The sequence below is a fragment of the Adiantum capillus-veneris genome, chromosome 13 (assembly GCF_014529385.1).
Source record: "Adiantum capillus-veneris isolate H3 chromosome 13, ASM1452938v2, whole genome shotgun sequence".
NCBI lineage: Eukaryota > Viridiplantae > Streptophyta > Polypodiopsida > Polypodiales > Pteridaceae > Adiantum > Adiantum capillus-veneris.
In genome coordinates this window covers 120,782,903-120,794,669 of record NC_140943.1, presented here as the reverse complement: position 1 = coordinate 120,794,669, position 11,767 = coordinate 120,782,903, and positions in this window count along the sequence as shown.

Here is an 11,767-nt window from a genome sequence, read left to right as displayed (position 1 = left end):
AATACTCATGTGTAATCGATGTGGCATAGATCATTTGATTGCACAATGTCCGAATAATCCAAATGCGCCGAAGATTCCACGTCATTAAACTTCATTGAGGTTACTGAGGAGCCATCACAAAGTACACCTGTGGTACCGATGAACGTACTCACACGATCGATGCTCCAAAAAAAAAATTATATTCTTGAAGAAAGAGACACAACATCAATTGCCCAATCTCAGAAGAAGAAGAAAACACGAAGGAAGAGATCACAAAAAGCAACGAAGTCAGACCCCAGTTCAAAGACCAACATAGGAACTGGTGACGACCCCATATATATGAAAGACACTAAGGAGGATTCTGATTCAGGTGAAACCATAGAGACCAAAATGACCACTAAGATAGAAACCAACAAGGAAGATTGTCATGAGCCACAATGTCCAAGATCCAAGAAAAAGATAGGAACTTATCCAAACCCTACAGAGGAGATGGAGTGAGTCAAGAAATTAAGGAGTTTGGTAGAAGATACCCTAAGGGATCTAGAGCCAGCACCTAGGCAGATCCAGATTACAGACACAGTGTTCCCTACACAACAACAACCTCAGAAAGTCCATAGACCCTTAGCCATACCTAGTGTCATCCAAGAAGAAAGTGACTTAAAGTCACGGGAAAGTGGGCATACTCACTTCTTGATGGAAAGAATGTTTACAGAGGGACTACCTGACCCTATCGAAGAAATGGAGATCCCATCTTCCCCACGTCAAGGGACTGAAGCCCAAAAGGTACCGTTAAATATTGCCAAATTGATGGATTTCATGGCTTTTGAAGTTAGAACCACCATCATGTCCAAACTATATGGAGACCCTGAGCTATTCTTAGCTCTTCGAGCTTTCCTCAATGGAGAACTGAAGGTTGGGCTACCACAATTTTCACAGATGGATGGAGCTATGGAGATGCCAATAGAGGAGGAACACTTAGATCCACAACCCAACCTAGATGAGAACCCTGTTGTAGAAATACCTCTTAACAAGTTGGGACAATACTTTGAGGGAGATGAATCCAATGCAATCATACCAATCACTACCAAGGGATTAACTGTGAAGGGAATCCTTGATGGTGGCGCTGGGGTTAGCATTGTGACTAAAAATTGTTGGGAAACTATGGGAAGACCTCACCTTGCGACCACAACCATAGTAGTAAAGATGGCAAATGGGTCTATTGTTAAACCTATTGGGATGCTAGAAGATCTTAGGGTCAAGGTCTTTGGACATAAAATAAAAGTTACCTTCATTGTTATGGATTTCTCCAAGCACACTATGGCATCGGAGATGATCTTAGGGCATCCTTTCATGAGGGAAGCAAAAATGGTGCATGACTGGTCTAAAAACCATGTCTACTTGCAGTTCCAAGATTCTGTCATTCGAGTAGATCTTATAACTGGTCGATCCTCTAGGAAACAGGTTTATAATTGATCATAGATCTGACACCACAATTCACTCGGCCCCATTGAAATATTGCTACATGTGTAAAGCGTACACTGATGTTGGGAAATATTCTCCTTATATGGATGTACTACCTGGGATGACTGAGTCGGACAATGTGGATTGGGTCCACCTAGCAGCAACCATAGACACTTGGGAAAACAGGGGGACGACCTGGGTAACACCTGAGGGGGATGAAATGCCCGTACCCTTAAATATGCTAGAAGCAATGCATATAGCTTCTGACAAGACTCATCCTCATATAACAAAGAAAACATACAAGTGGGTCCCTAAAGCTTCTTTAGCGACCATAGCTAGTGCTAAAAAACAGAAGCCTTTTAAGAAACGTACCACTCACTTGAAGAAAAGTAAGAAAATGTGGCATTGGATTCCTAAACGACTATTGGAATCCCAAGGCTATTATCAAGGAAATGATCAAATTTGGGTGCCAAAACATAGATTGTGTTCTTACCTATCACCTGACCCATGTGAGCCCAATCCCATAGCTCCAAAATGAATCGACGATCGCGGAAAGGGGAGAGTCCCATTAAGCTTCTAGCTCCTCATGTAATGCATCCATAGAGGTAAAAGCTTCTCCACAACCTCCACCTACAATAGTGGACCTCCATAAAGCGACAAAGGAATCCACACCTCCCAGTGTTCAAGAATCACTTGATGAACCACTTCAAGTTTGATCCAGGGAAAGTACCTTACCACCCTTGCAACTCGATGAGGCACCTAAGGTACTAGAAAACTATTGGCAAAAATCCTCACCTATTACCAACTGGAACAATTGGTTTCAAAGGGTGACGAGCTCATTTCAAACAGTATGATCTACCCAAGGAAGGGGGGGGAGTGTTTGCTGACATCCATCATTCACTTGCTTCCCTCTCAACCTTCCTCCCTGACCTCTCAATCTCCCAATCTTAGGGAATGTATATATAAAGACTTATACTCACAAAAAACAAAAATAATAAAGAGCAAGAGCAATTAGCAAACGAGTATGCACAATAAAAGTCAAAACATTGACCAGACCTACACATTCACATCCGGTACACTGAAACAGAAACCTATGTCATCAAACACCTTTGATCCTCATCACTCAAGTGATGGAGGGTAAGTAGGATTAGTACGATAGGAGTGTTTATTGATTAGCAAAGTTTTTTCTTCCCACTGATCTGCCTCCTAGAGGTATTCTTTGTGTTTCCTCGTGGGTACAGGAACGTGCTGTTGTGGTTAGGAGTTGGACCTTCATGAAATCTTTCTCTCATCCACTTTCAAATCAAGCGCGATCATCAAACAAACAGGTGTTTTTTGTCCATTAGCATGGCCCCTTATCTTTTTTGCATCCATGTTTGTCTGCTTTAATTGTGATTGGTAGCATAATATTCACCGCATTTTCTTAGTATTAAACATTAAATTCAATGTAATTTTTTGTCATAATCACTTGTCTAGGTTTAAAAATCAAGCAGTCCAACTAAGCTAGTTTGACCAAGTTAGGTGTTAGAGATCTTCACTTAATACCATGGGGAATTCCCTTCTAATAATCAATGGTTACTTAGGTTCTTAATCCAATTTAGGCAGCATTGTGTGAAATGTACTAGGGCTTTCTACTCGGCTTAGTCCCTATTGACTTTTAGCTTAAGTATTATAAAGGGAGTTTACTAGTGTGATGAGCCTGGGGAGGGTAACAATGTTATATGACCCCCCAAAGTTACAAAATTAAAATGCTGAAACCGAAAAAACAAAAAATCAAAGTGTCACAATGTAAAATCTTAAGCTGGAAGAGAAATCTCAGCTTGATTTGGTACTTCACTCACATGTATCGCCTATGGTACTAGAGCCCTAGAGGTTCCCAATGTGGGCGCTTTTCCTTGAAAAGCAAAAAACCCAAGGCATACAAAATAAGCACACACATCAAAATTGAATCACTGTGAAAATACTTTGGGGGGTCAAAGAAAAGGTAATCAGTCAGGCGATGATTTCATGAGAAATTCCTTTTATCGTAGCTTAACTACAAGGTCTTCTAGGTATAGCCTCTAGTCAGCCCTTGAACATGAAATACTTGGCTCTCGCGATTAAATAACTTAATTGATCAGAGAAAATTGAGAAGCTTACCCATGGTATTAATAGTCGATCTTTAGTGCCTTTCGACCGTTAAATTAGCGACCCCAAACTTGTTTAACTTTTTACCTTTACAGTTGTTTATGCATTTGATTATATTGAAATTTAATGTTTATTGCTGAAAAATGGTTTAAAATTCTGTTACCAATCAAATTGTATGCCTACAACTGCATATGCTTTTTAATTGTATATGAGAATGCAATTACTGTCCCAATGTTGTTTGATTTTGCAGTGACTAAAGAAGGCTAAGGACATTCATCTCAAATGCTCTTTCACCTCGACGAACGCGCTGCAACTCAATAGCTTCCGCGGATAGAATCTACATCAGGAAGGGGGGCATATTAACCCTCACGGCTCACGGACACCCTATCACCTACGACGGACGTTGTATTATTTACTTGGTAGAGTCAGGTACCGGGCTTATCGGTCCAATAGGAAAAGGGTAGAGTGATCGCCGATGAGAGGCGCACTCTAACTGGAACATTTAGGGTTAGTTGGCGAAGCATGGGCGTCCAAGTGTGAATGGGGTGAGCTCATATAAAAGTCAACTAAACCTAAAATTCACTCATTCTCTCATTTGTGCAATAGAAGAGTGCTCTTGCTCCCTCTCGATCTCCATCTTCTTCTTCTTCACCTCCTTATGTGTGTGTGTGTGTGTGTGTGTGAGAGAGAGAGAGAGAGAGAGAGTGATCGAGCATTGCGACGACGGCACAGCGGCGGCGAAGCGGTTGAGCGCGGTACGGCTGCAGCTTCTTCTTCATCGCGGCGAGGAATCCTCCACGACAGGAAGCGTAGAGCGGTGAGTGACACACCAACGCCATCTTTAAGCTTACTAGTTTAGGCTTGTTGTGTGCTTGGAGCCATTTGTGGCTCACACACGGTGTATCGGCAAGTTCCTTGCATTGACACGTGCGACAGACGCGCACATACCCCCCCCCCCCTGTTTTCTTCCCCAACTTTGGTGGACCACTTGCCTTATATCCCCCGCCCCCCCCCCCCCTCCCTATCTTCACCTCCCACTATCTCTCTCTCTCTCTTGGGAGAGCGGTCCCGCAAGCCATGGAAGGAATCCACTAGCTCTATCTCTCTCTCTCTCAATGCCCTTCCCCACACACCACACACACACCCTATCCTCTCACCCTCCCTCACCCCACTCACACCCTCTCTCACTCCTTTTTCCCCCATGGTGGGAACCCGCCGTTAGCAACAATATCTCTCTCTCTCTCTCTCTCTCTCTCTCTCTCTCTCTCTCTCTCTCTCTCTCTCTATAACACCCCCCCCTCCCTCGTTGACTAAACCCTCCTCCCCGGTTTGCGTCCTCTGTCGAACCCGCCTACGCCATGCTCGCCCTCGACCCTGGACCCAGCCCATGCGGACGCTCTTGAAGCAACACCACACACACACACCCTATCCTCTCACCCTCCCTCACCACCTCACCCACACTCTCTCTCACTCGCAATCGCAAACACACCCACAGCCCGCCTCTCCGCTCCTCGCGCTCTCTCTCTCTTCACAGCCCGAGCAGGCACCGCACCATAATCACACACTCACATACACACACACTCACATACACCCACACACACACACACACTCACGCACACACTCTCTCTCTCTCACTCTATCTCTCTCCCCGTCTCTACGTCGCCAAAACCATCGAAATTTTTTAAAAATATATATTTATATATATACATATATATAATATACATACCCCCTCCCGTTCCCACACACGCTCGTGGACACACATATATATACACACATACTCACGCACACGCATCCACACATACACACACATGCATAAACGCACACACCAATGGTAAATACAAAAAACGAAGGATTCAACGACTACGACGACATCAACAAAAAGGAGGACGACCCAAATTATGTGACACCGACACCAAAAAGAGCAAAGGCACCGAAGGCATGCCCCGGCCGACCCCGAAGAGACGAACGCGCTACACCGACGCACCGGCAAAGCTGCCATTTACCGACATCATCGCATCCACGACGCCCTCTTTAGTAAAGCTGTAGGTTATTATCATCATTTTTCCCAGTTTCAACCAAATCGTGTAAAAAAATCCCAAACTTGTAAATTCTCATCTCTCTACTTGATGGTCACAAAGGCCCACCTAGAGGTTTTCCTTATAATAACTCCCCAAGACAAAGCAAGGGTCAACCACCCAGGGCCCACCGCCTTGCTTTGTCTCCCCTGATTAGGTTACCCTAATCAAACCGGATTACCCTAATCTAAAGCAGCCAACACCTATAAAAAGGCACTAAGAGGTCACTATTGAGGGGGGACAAGTTCATGAGAGGTCAGCACTTGGTAGTATTTTGGTGGGAAGGAACTGGCAACATTTGCATCACAAGAGAGGGGACTTACAAGTCGTGGCTAGTTTTGGGAGTTGTATGATGTTAAGGAAGCTATGTCTACATCTCGACTCCCACGGTCGATCCACACACACTCATGTTAGCAAGGTTTTATGTCAATGAGTCATCTCTACAATAATCTCCCTCACACCCCCGAGGGTTTTCACCCGTCTATTCTCTCTCTCTCTCTCTCTCTCTCTCTCTCTGTGTGTGTGTGTGTGTGTGTGTGTGTGTGTGTGTGTGTGTAGAATTCGTGATATTTCAAATCACCGTTGTCTGCGTCCTAGCCGCTCAAAGCTAAGTGTATATATATATACATATACATATATATAGAGAGAGAGAGAGTTTTATAGGCGAGTGGTGAGGGAAAATAGAACGCATCCAATACGTAGAGGATCCGTGTGTGTGCTCACCGACGAACGAGCACATGTATGCACTGAGTGGCCGTAAGTATGCACCCACAATTGGCAGGTGAAGCTTATGCATCAAGCACACAAGCGTATGTCATATCATCTCGGAGGATGTCCGCATGAGATGTCCCGACCTCCTTGACTAGCATATCGTGCACTGACTGCATGCGTGGCAAGAGCCTGTGCATATCCTGTGTGAATGTATCCTTATAATCACTGAGGGTTTTTCCATATCCTGTAATTATCAGTACTGGAATTCGAGAAGGTAGCGGCCCTGTGTGTGCCTCCACACTATCTCGCACGGGCATGCTCAAATGGGATCGACAGTTGAGGTGATCTGGGCCGTCGGATGCGCATTTGGTAAATTTGGGAAGAAAAGTAAATTCGGGCAGGCTTGTAAATTCGAGTCGATCCGCACCCCATGTCTCGAACCCCCGACCTCCCCACCCCGAGCCATGTGCACTAACCACTGCACCCTCATGCGTACATTGAAATATACGCGCTTCAAGTATGTCATATTGTAAATGTGAACCGATTGGTAAATTTGGGACAAATTTGTAAATTCGGACAAATTGGTAAATTTGAGGCAACCTTAGATCTGACGGTCCATAATTTACACGCATCACTTTTTTCCCTCCACCATTGATCCCATTTGATCATGCCCGTGTGATATAGCGATGAGGGTGTGCGTGTGAATTTTCAAAGAAAGCGCATGGTGAAGGTCAACCGTGTTGAAAGCTAGTAAGCTGGTGGCTTCAAGAAGTTGCTTCGGGGTAGCTTCTAGCAAGTGCGTGTGTACGTGTAAGCGCGTGAGGGAGATGTGAGTGGCTCTAAGAAGTTGCGTGTGAGAAGGCTTGACAGCAGGTGGTGCTAAAAGTCTTGTACGTGTAAGCGCGTGAGGAGCTTCGGGTAACTTCCAGCAAGCGCACTAGCGGGTGAGGAGCTTCGGGGTAACTTCCAGCAAGCGCGCGCGAGAGAGAGAGAGAGAGATAAATATTCGACAATTGCAGAGAGGCTGGTGTGGCTCGCCTCATGCTCTGATTGTGCTGAAGCAGTTATCTCAGTGCTGCATTAGGGTATGGAAATCTACTGAGTTTAATAGGAAACATGGTTCAGATTCTTGGACTCGCAAGCAACGCGGTTCAGGGTCTTGGAACTTTAGCGACCTGCTTGGCCCCGCTGAAATAGCGTGCCACCTTTGTACCAGGCCCTCGCTAGCGCTGGAAATCGCATCCCCCAGTCCATCAGTGTCGCTGCCCAGATCTCTGGCTATGCTACCCAGCCTACCTCTTTTGCCTTGAGTGCCGCCGAATGCTTCAGTCGTCGACATTGATGGGTACAAGAAAACTCTCGCCGTAATTTGCATATGTTTCTTGCACGTGATATTATGCTAAAATGTTAGCCATTGCTCATTGAGCATCATGATTGTAATATCTTAGCTGCGATTGCTCATCACCTTAGCGTCACAATACTATGCCCTATGATTGCATCTGCTGTTACTGTTCATAATTATTGTTTGATGTGTCATGTACCTCATTTACTCTTAAGCTCTCACGTGCTAATGTTTGAGCTTATGAAAGCCGCACCCTCTTACTGAGCATAAGGCACTACTAACCTCCCATCCTGGGGCTAGACTTCCCTTGGCCTCACGATGCCTTGCTAGATACGCGATGCATCCCCTATGAAAGTTACAAAATGAGAAGAAGGGAAGAATTGAGAGAAAGAACTACCTATAGCATCTTGTGTCAATCATGGGACTTCAAACCCATACAATTGAATGCTTCCACCTTTCTTTGTTTTTGTGAAACTCCCTTTAGTGACCTCACTGGTATCTGTTTGTGTGAGAAAAGACGTAATGGCACCCTTCACTTGATCTAGCCCTTCTTGGTTAGCATCCGTGGCACTTTAGGAAGCAGTATCTTTCCATTGAGAGCTTGACGTGGAGTGGGGGAAACGGGGAGATGTTTCAAGGCCCTCAAGGTATTAATATTGGAGACTTTTTAGACTTGCCTACAGTTTAACCATTATTGACTTATTAGCAAGCTCAATAGGACCCGGTGCCAACTTAGCACTGTTAAACCCACTCCACTTCTCTTTGCAAAAAACAATATTTTAAACCATAGGTGTAGTTACTTGAGTGCATGTTTTTGAAGGCTAATAGAATAATGGTGGAGTCTTTTGAGACTTGCCTATGACTTAACCATTATTCATTTATTAGCAAGCTCGATAGCAACCGTGGATAGGGGTAAAGGGGAACACACTAGGAAACAAAAAAATTGCCTCTATAGCTGAGGATAATCACTACATCCCAATCCAACAAAGTTCACCTTCAACTCACACAACTGAGAACACGCCACACCAAATATTTCGTATTTACAACCATGTCACAACACGCACCACTCTCTCTTTCTCGCTCACACATATACATCCCGAGGAGATTCACACATCTCACACACCTGACATTAGATAGTTGAAACAGAGAAAAGATGAGAAGGGGAAAAAGGGAAGAAACGATACTAGAATCTAACATGGTTTGCATCAATTATGGAAAAACGTCATCTACAAACACCATACAAACCTTTGCTACAATTCAGCTCGGCACGACATCATCGAGCAATAAGAAAATTAGGGCAATCAATGAATTAGCCGTCGTGTGCCTCTCCTCGTTAAGAACGTGGCAAGAAAGACCCTCTTGTTGGTGCCTTCATTGGCACCAAAGCAATCCAAGCACTCCTCCTTTGAGAACTCCTCTCTCGAGATCCAAGAAAACCTCCCCTGTAAGGCCCCTCCTAGAGTCTTCAAGAATAGCCCTTTTCGAGCTACGGACAGATCCTTCGTCGTCCCCAAAGAAAATCCCCCCTAATGGAATAAAATTGGCCCCTCAAGGGCATAGGCAAAAGATCCCTACTTTTGTTGATAGATGCTATATTCGGATCCCTTTACTTGCATGTGAAATCGCTCTATATTCGGCATTTCTTTCTCCCCAAGACTCCACTCCAAGTGACCAACTCCTTAATTGGGGCATCGATGGCGCCGTTAGTGCTCCCTACACATGCCTTCAAAATTTTTTTTTTGCACTTTGGATGTGTGAAGCCACCTCGGACAAGGCCTGCCATGTCAACACTGTGAGCACCCGATGGCACTACTGCCCTCTCCTTCCAAAACCGTGCCATCTATGACCTGCGTTGCACCAGACAGCTGCCCACGCAGCGTCGCGAGCCACCAACTCCATAGCCCACGAGCTCCACGAGCTCTCCACTGGCCTCAAATTTCCCTCAATAGGCTAACAATCCCACATAAGTACCCCTCGTTTCTCCTCATTGGAACTACATATGGGACAGCACTCTGATGCCACATGGTAGCCTTAGGTGGACTCACCCCCAAGATCCTTCAAGGTCACCACAACCTTCGAAAAAAAATATCATAAACTGCCTTTTTCTCCCCCAACTTTTACTGCTTGCCAATGTGCCCTCGAGCGACCACGCCAAAAAACTAGAAAACCATTTGGCACTACATTGTTGACAATTGCCGTCAGCTTAAAATTTTAATATCTTGCCAATCCGATGCCTGATTGACAAGCCGTGAACTCCCATGACCTTCTCTTGCCTCATACTTCACATACAAACCCTGGAGGCTCCAAAAGATCTCAAATGGAACGTTGATTGAGGCGATCAATATGACATAGAACTGGTCCCCGATGAAACTTCAACTAACCATATCTCGACTTTGGGACTCCAAATGACGATCCGAAAAGACCAACATGCTCCACAATTTGAGCTCTCCACATCCACATGCTGAAACCCGCTCTAACCACCTAGCATCACCTGTCCTTTCTGTCTTAGATCTGCAATGCATTATAGATTTGACCAACCATATCTTGCGCACAGTGGCTCCGAGTGATGAGCCATCTGGATCTTCTCCCTCAGCACTTCAAGTACTACATTTCCTGAAACCCGCTCTAACCACCTACATCACCTGTCCTGTCTGTCTTAGATCTGCAATGCACTATAGATTTGACGAACCATATCTTGCGCACAGTGGCTCCGTGTGATGAGCCTTTTGGATCTTCTCCCTCAGCACTTCAAGTACTACATTTCCAAGAAAAAAACTAGCACTTTGATCCTCCTTCATCTGCCATCTTAATTGGCTCTTTTGGAGCACTTCTGGTCTAAGAACCACATAAAGCATACATCTCCGTTGCCAGTTACCTGCTCAAGATCTTCCCATATGCTCTAACACTTTACCATGAACTTGTTAGCATACACTTCAATGCTTGTGCACTCTACTAGGGTCGACACACTTTCATTGCACCATCATTGCCCAATCCCCTTGTTGAACATTCAATGTGCAACCACAAAATTGTTTTATTCTTCTACCAACTATAAAAGTAGACAACATCGTGAGCAAACCAAAAAACACTACCATATGTACGAGGTTCTACTCTTGCCTGCTGCTGCCAAAAATCAAGTGGGTTGTCCCACCCCCTGCATAGCATGTCTTCCTCCTGAATCAAATGGCCAACCACTTGTTGCACCGCAAAAATAACCATCAACACCTCCTGGGTAAAATGATACAATCTCGTCCGCACCCTTCACCTATATTAGCTTACCATAGTGCTTCTCCCAACCGTCAACCTGCTTTCTCTAACTGCCTTCAACTATGACCTCTCCCTGTGAATCAACATACGAAACAATTGAGCATGACCCTCTCTCCTAACCATATAAAGTGAGGCTCTCCATATAAGAAACCTCCTCTAAATAGCAGTGTGGTTGATCCAAGCACTCCTCCACATCGACCTCTGTTGGCTCATCCATAGCACACTACTCATCCATGAACATAATCTTCTCTTTTGGAGGGGCTACCTCTCACATCACATGTATCTTCGTCAAAGCCTTGTCCACGAGCACTTGCATACCTTCATCCCCTGCATCCTTGACATCATCAAAATCCCCAATCATCTTCTCCATCAATGCATACTTGATCCAAAAATCCTGTATCCATAGCATCATTGGTACAATCCATAGGCACCTCTAGCTTCTCCTTCCTCTGATCAACATCAGGTAGGATATCTTGGCTACCCATAAGTTGAACCTTGCTCTTTTTTGCATAGCTTTGAACCAATTGCACTGCAACATCACTTGACACCAAAATCCCATGAGCATGGTCACCAACAAGCATTGCATCCCTCTTTGAGAGCACATCCTCTTTCATTTACTTTGGCACTTCAACCTGCTCTTCTTTAATATTGGCTATCTCACCATATCATTAGACACAAAAAGGAATCTTTACCTTTATCAACACATGATTATCATACTCGGTCTCCTTGCCATGGACGCGGACTCATCCGCTCTATCTTCCTTGCTTTTTTCCCAGAAACTTAAGTTGGTATCTTCATCTTCATCAAC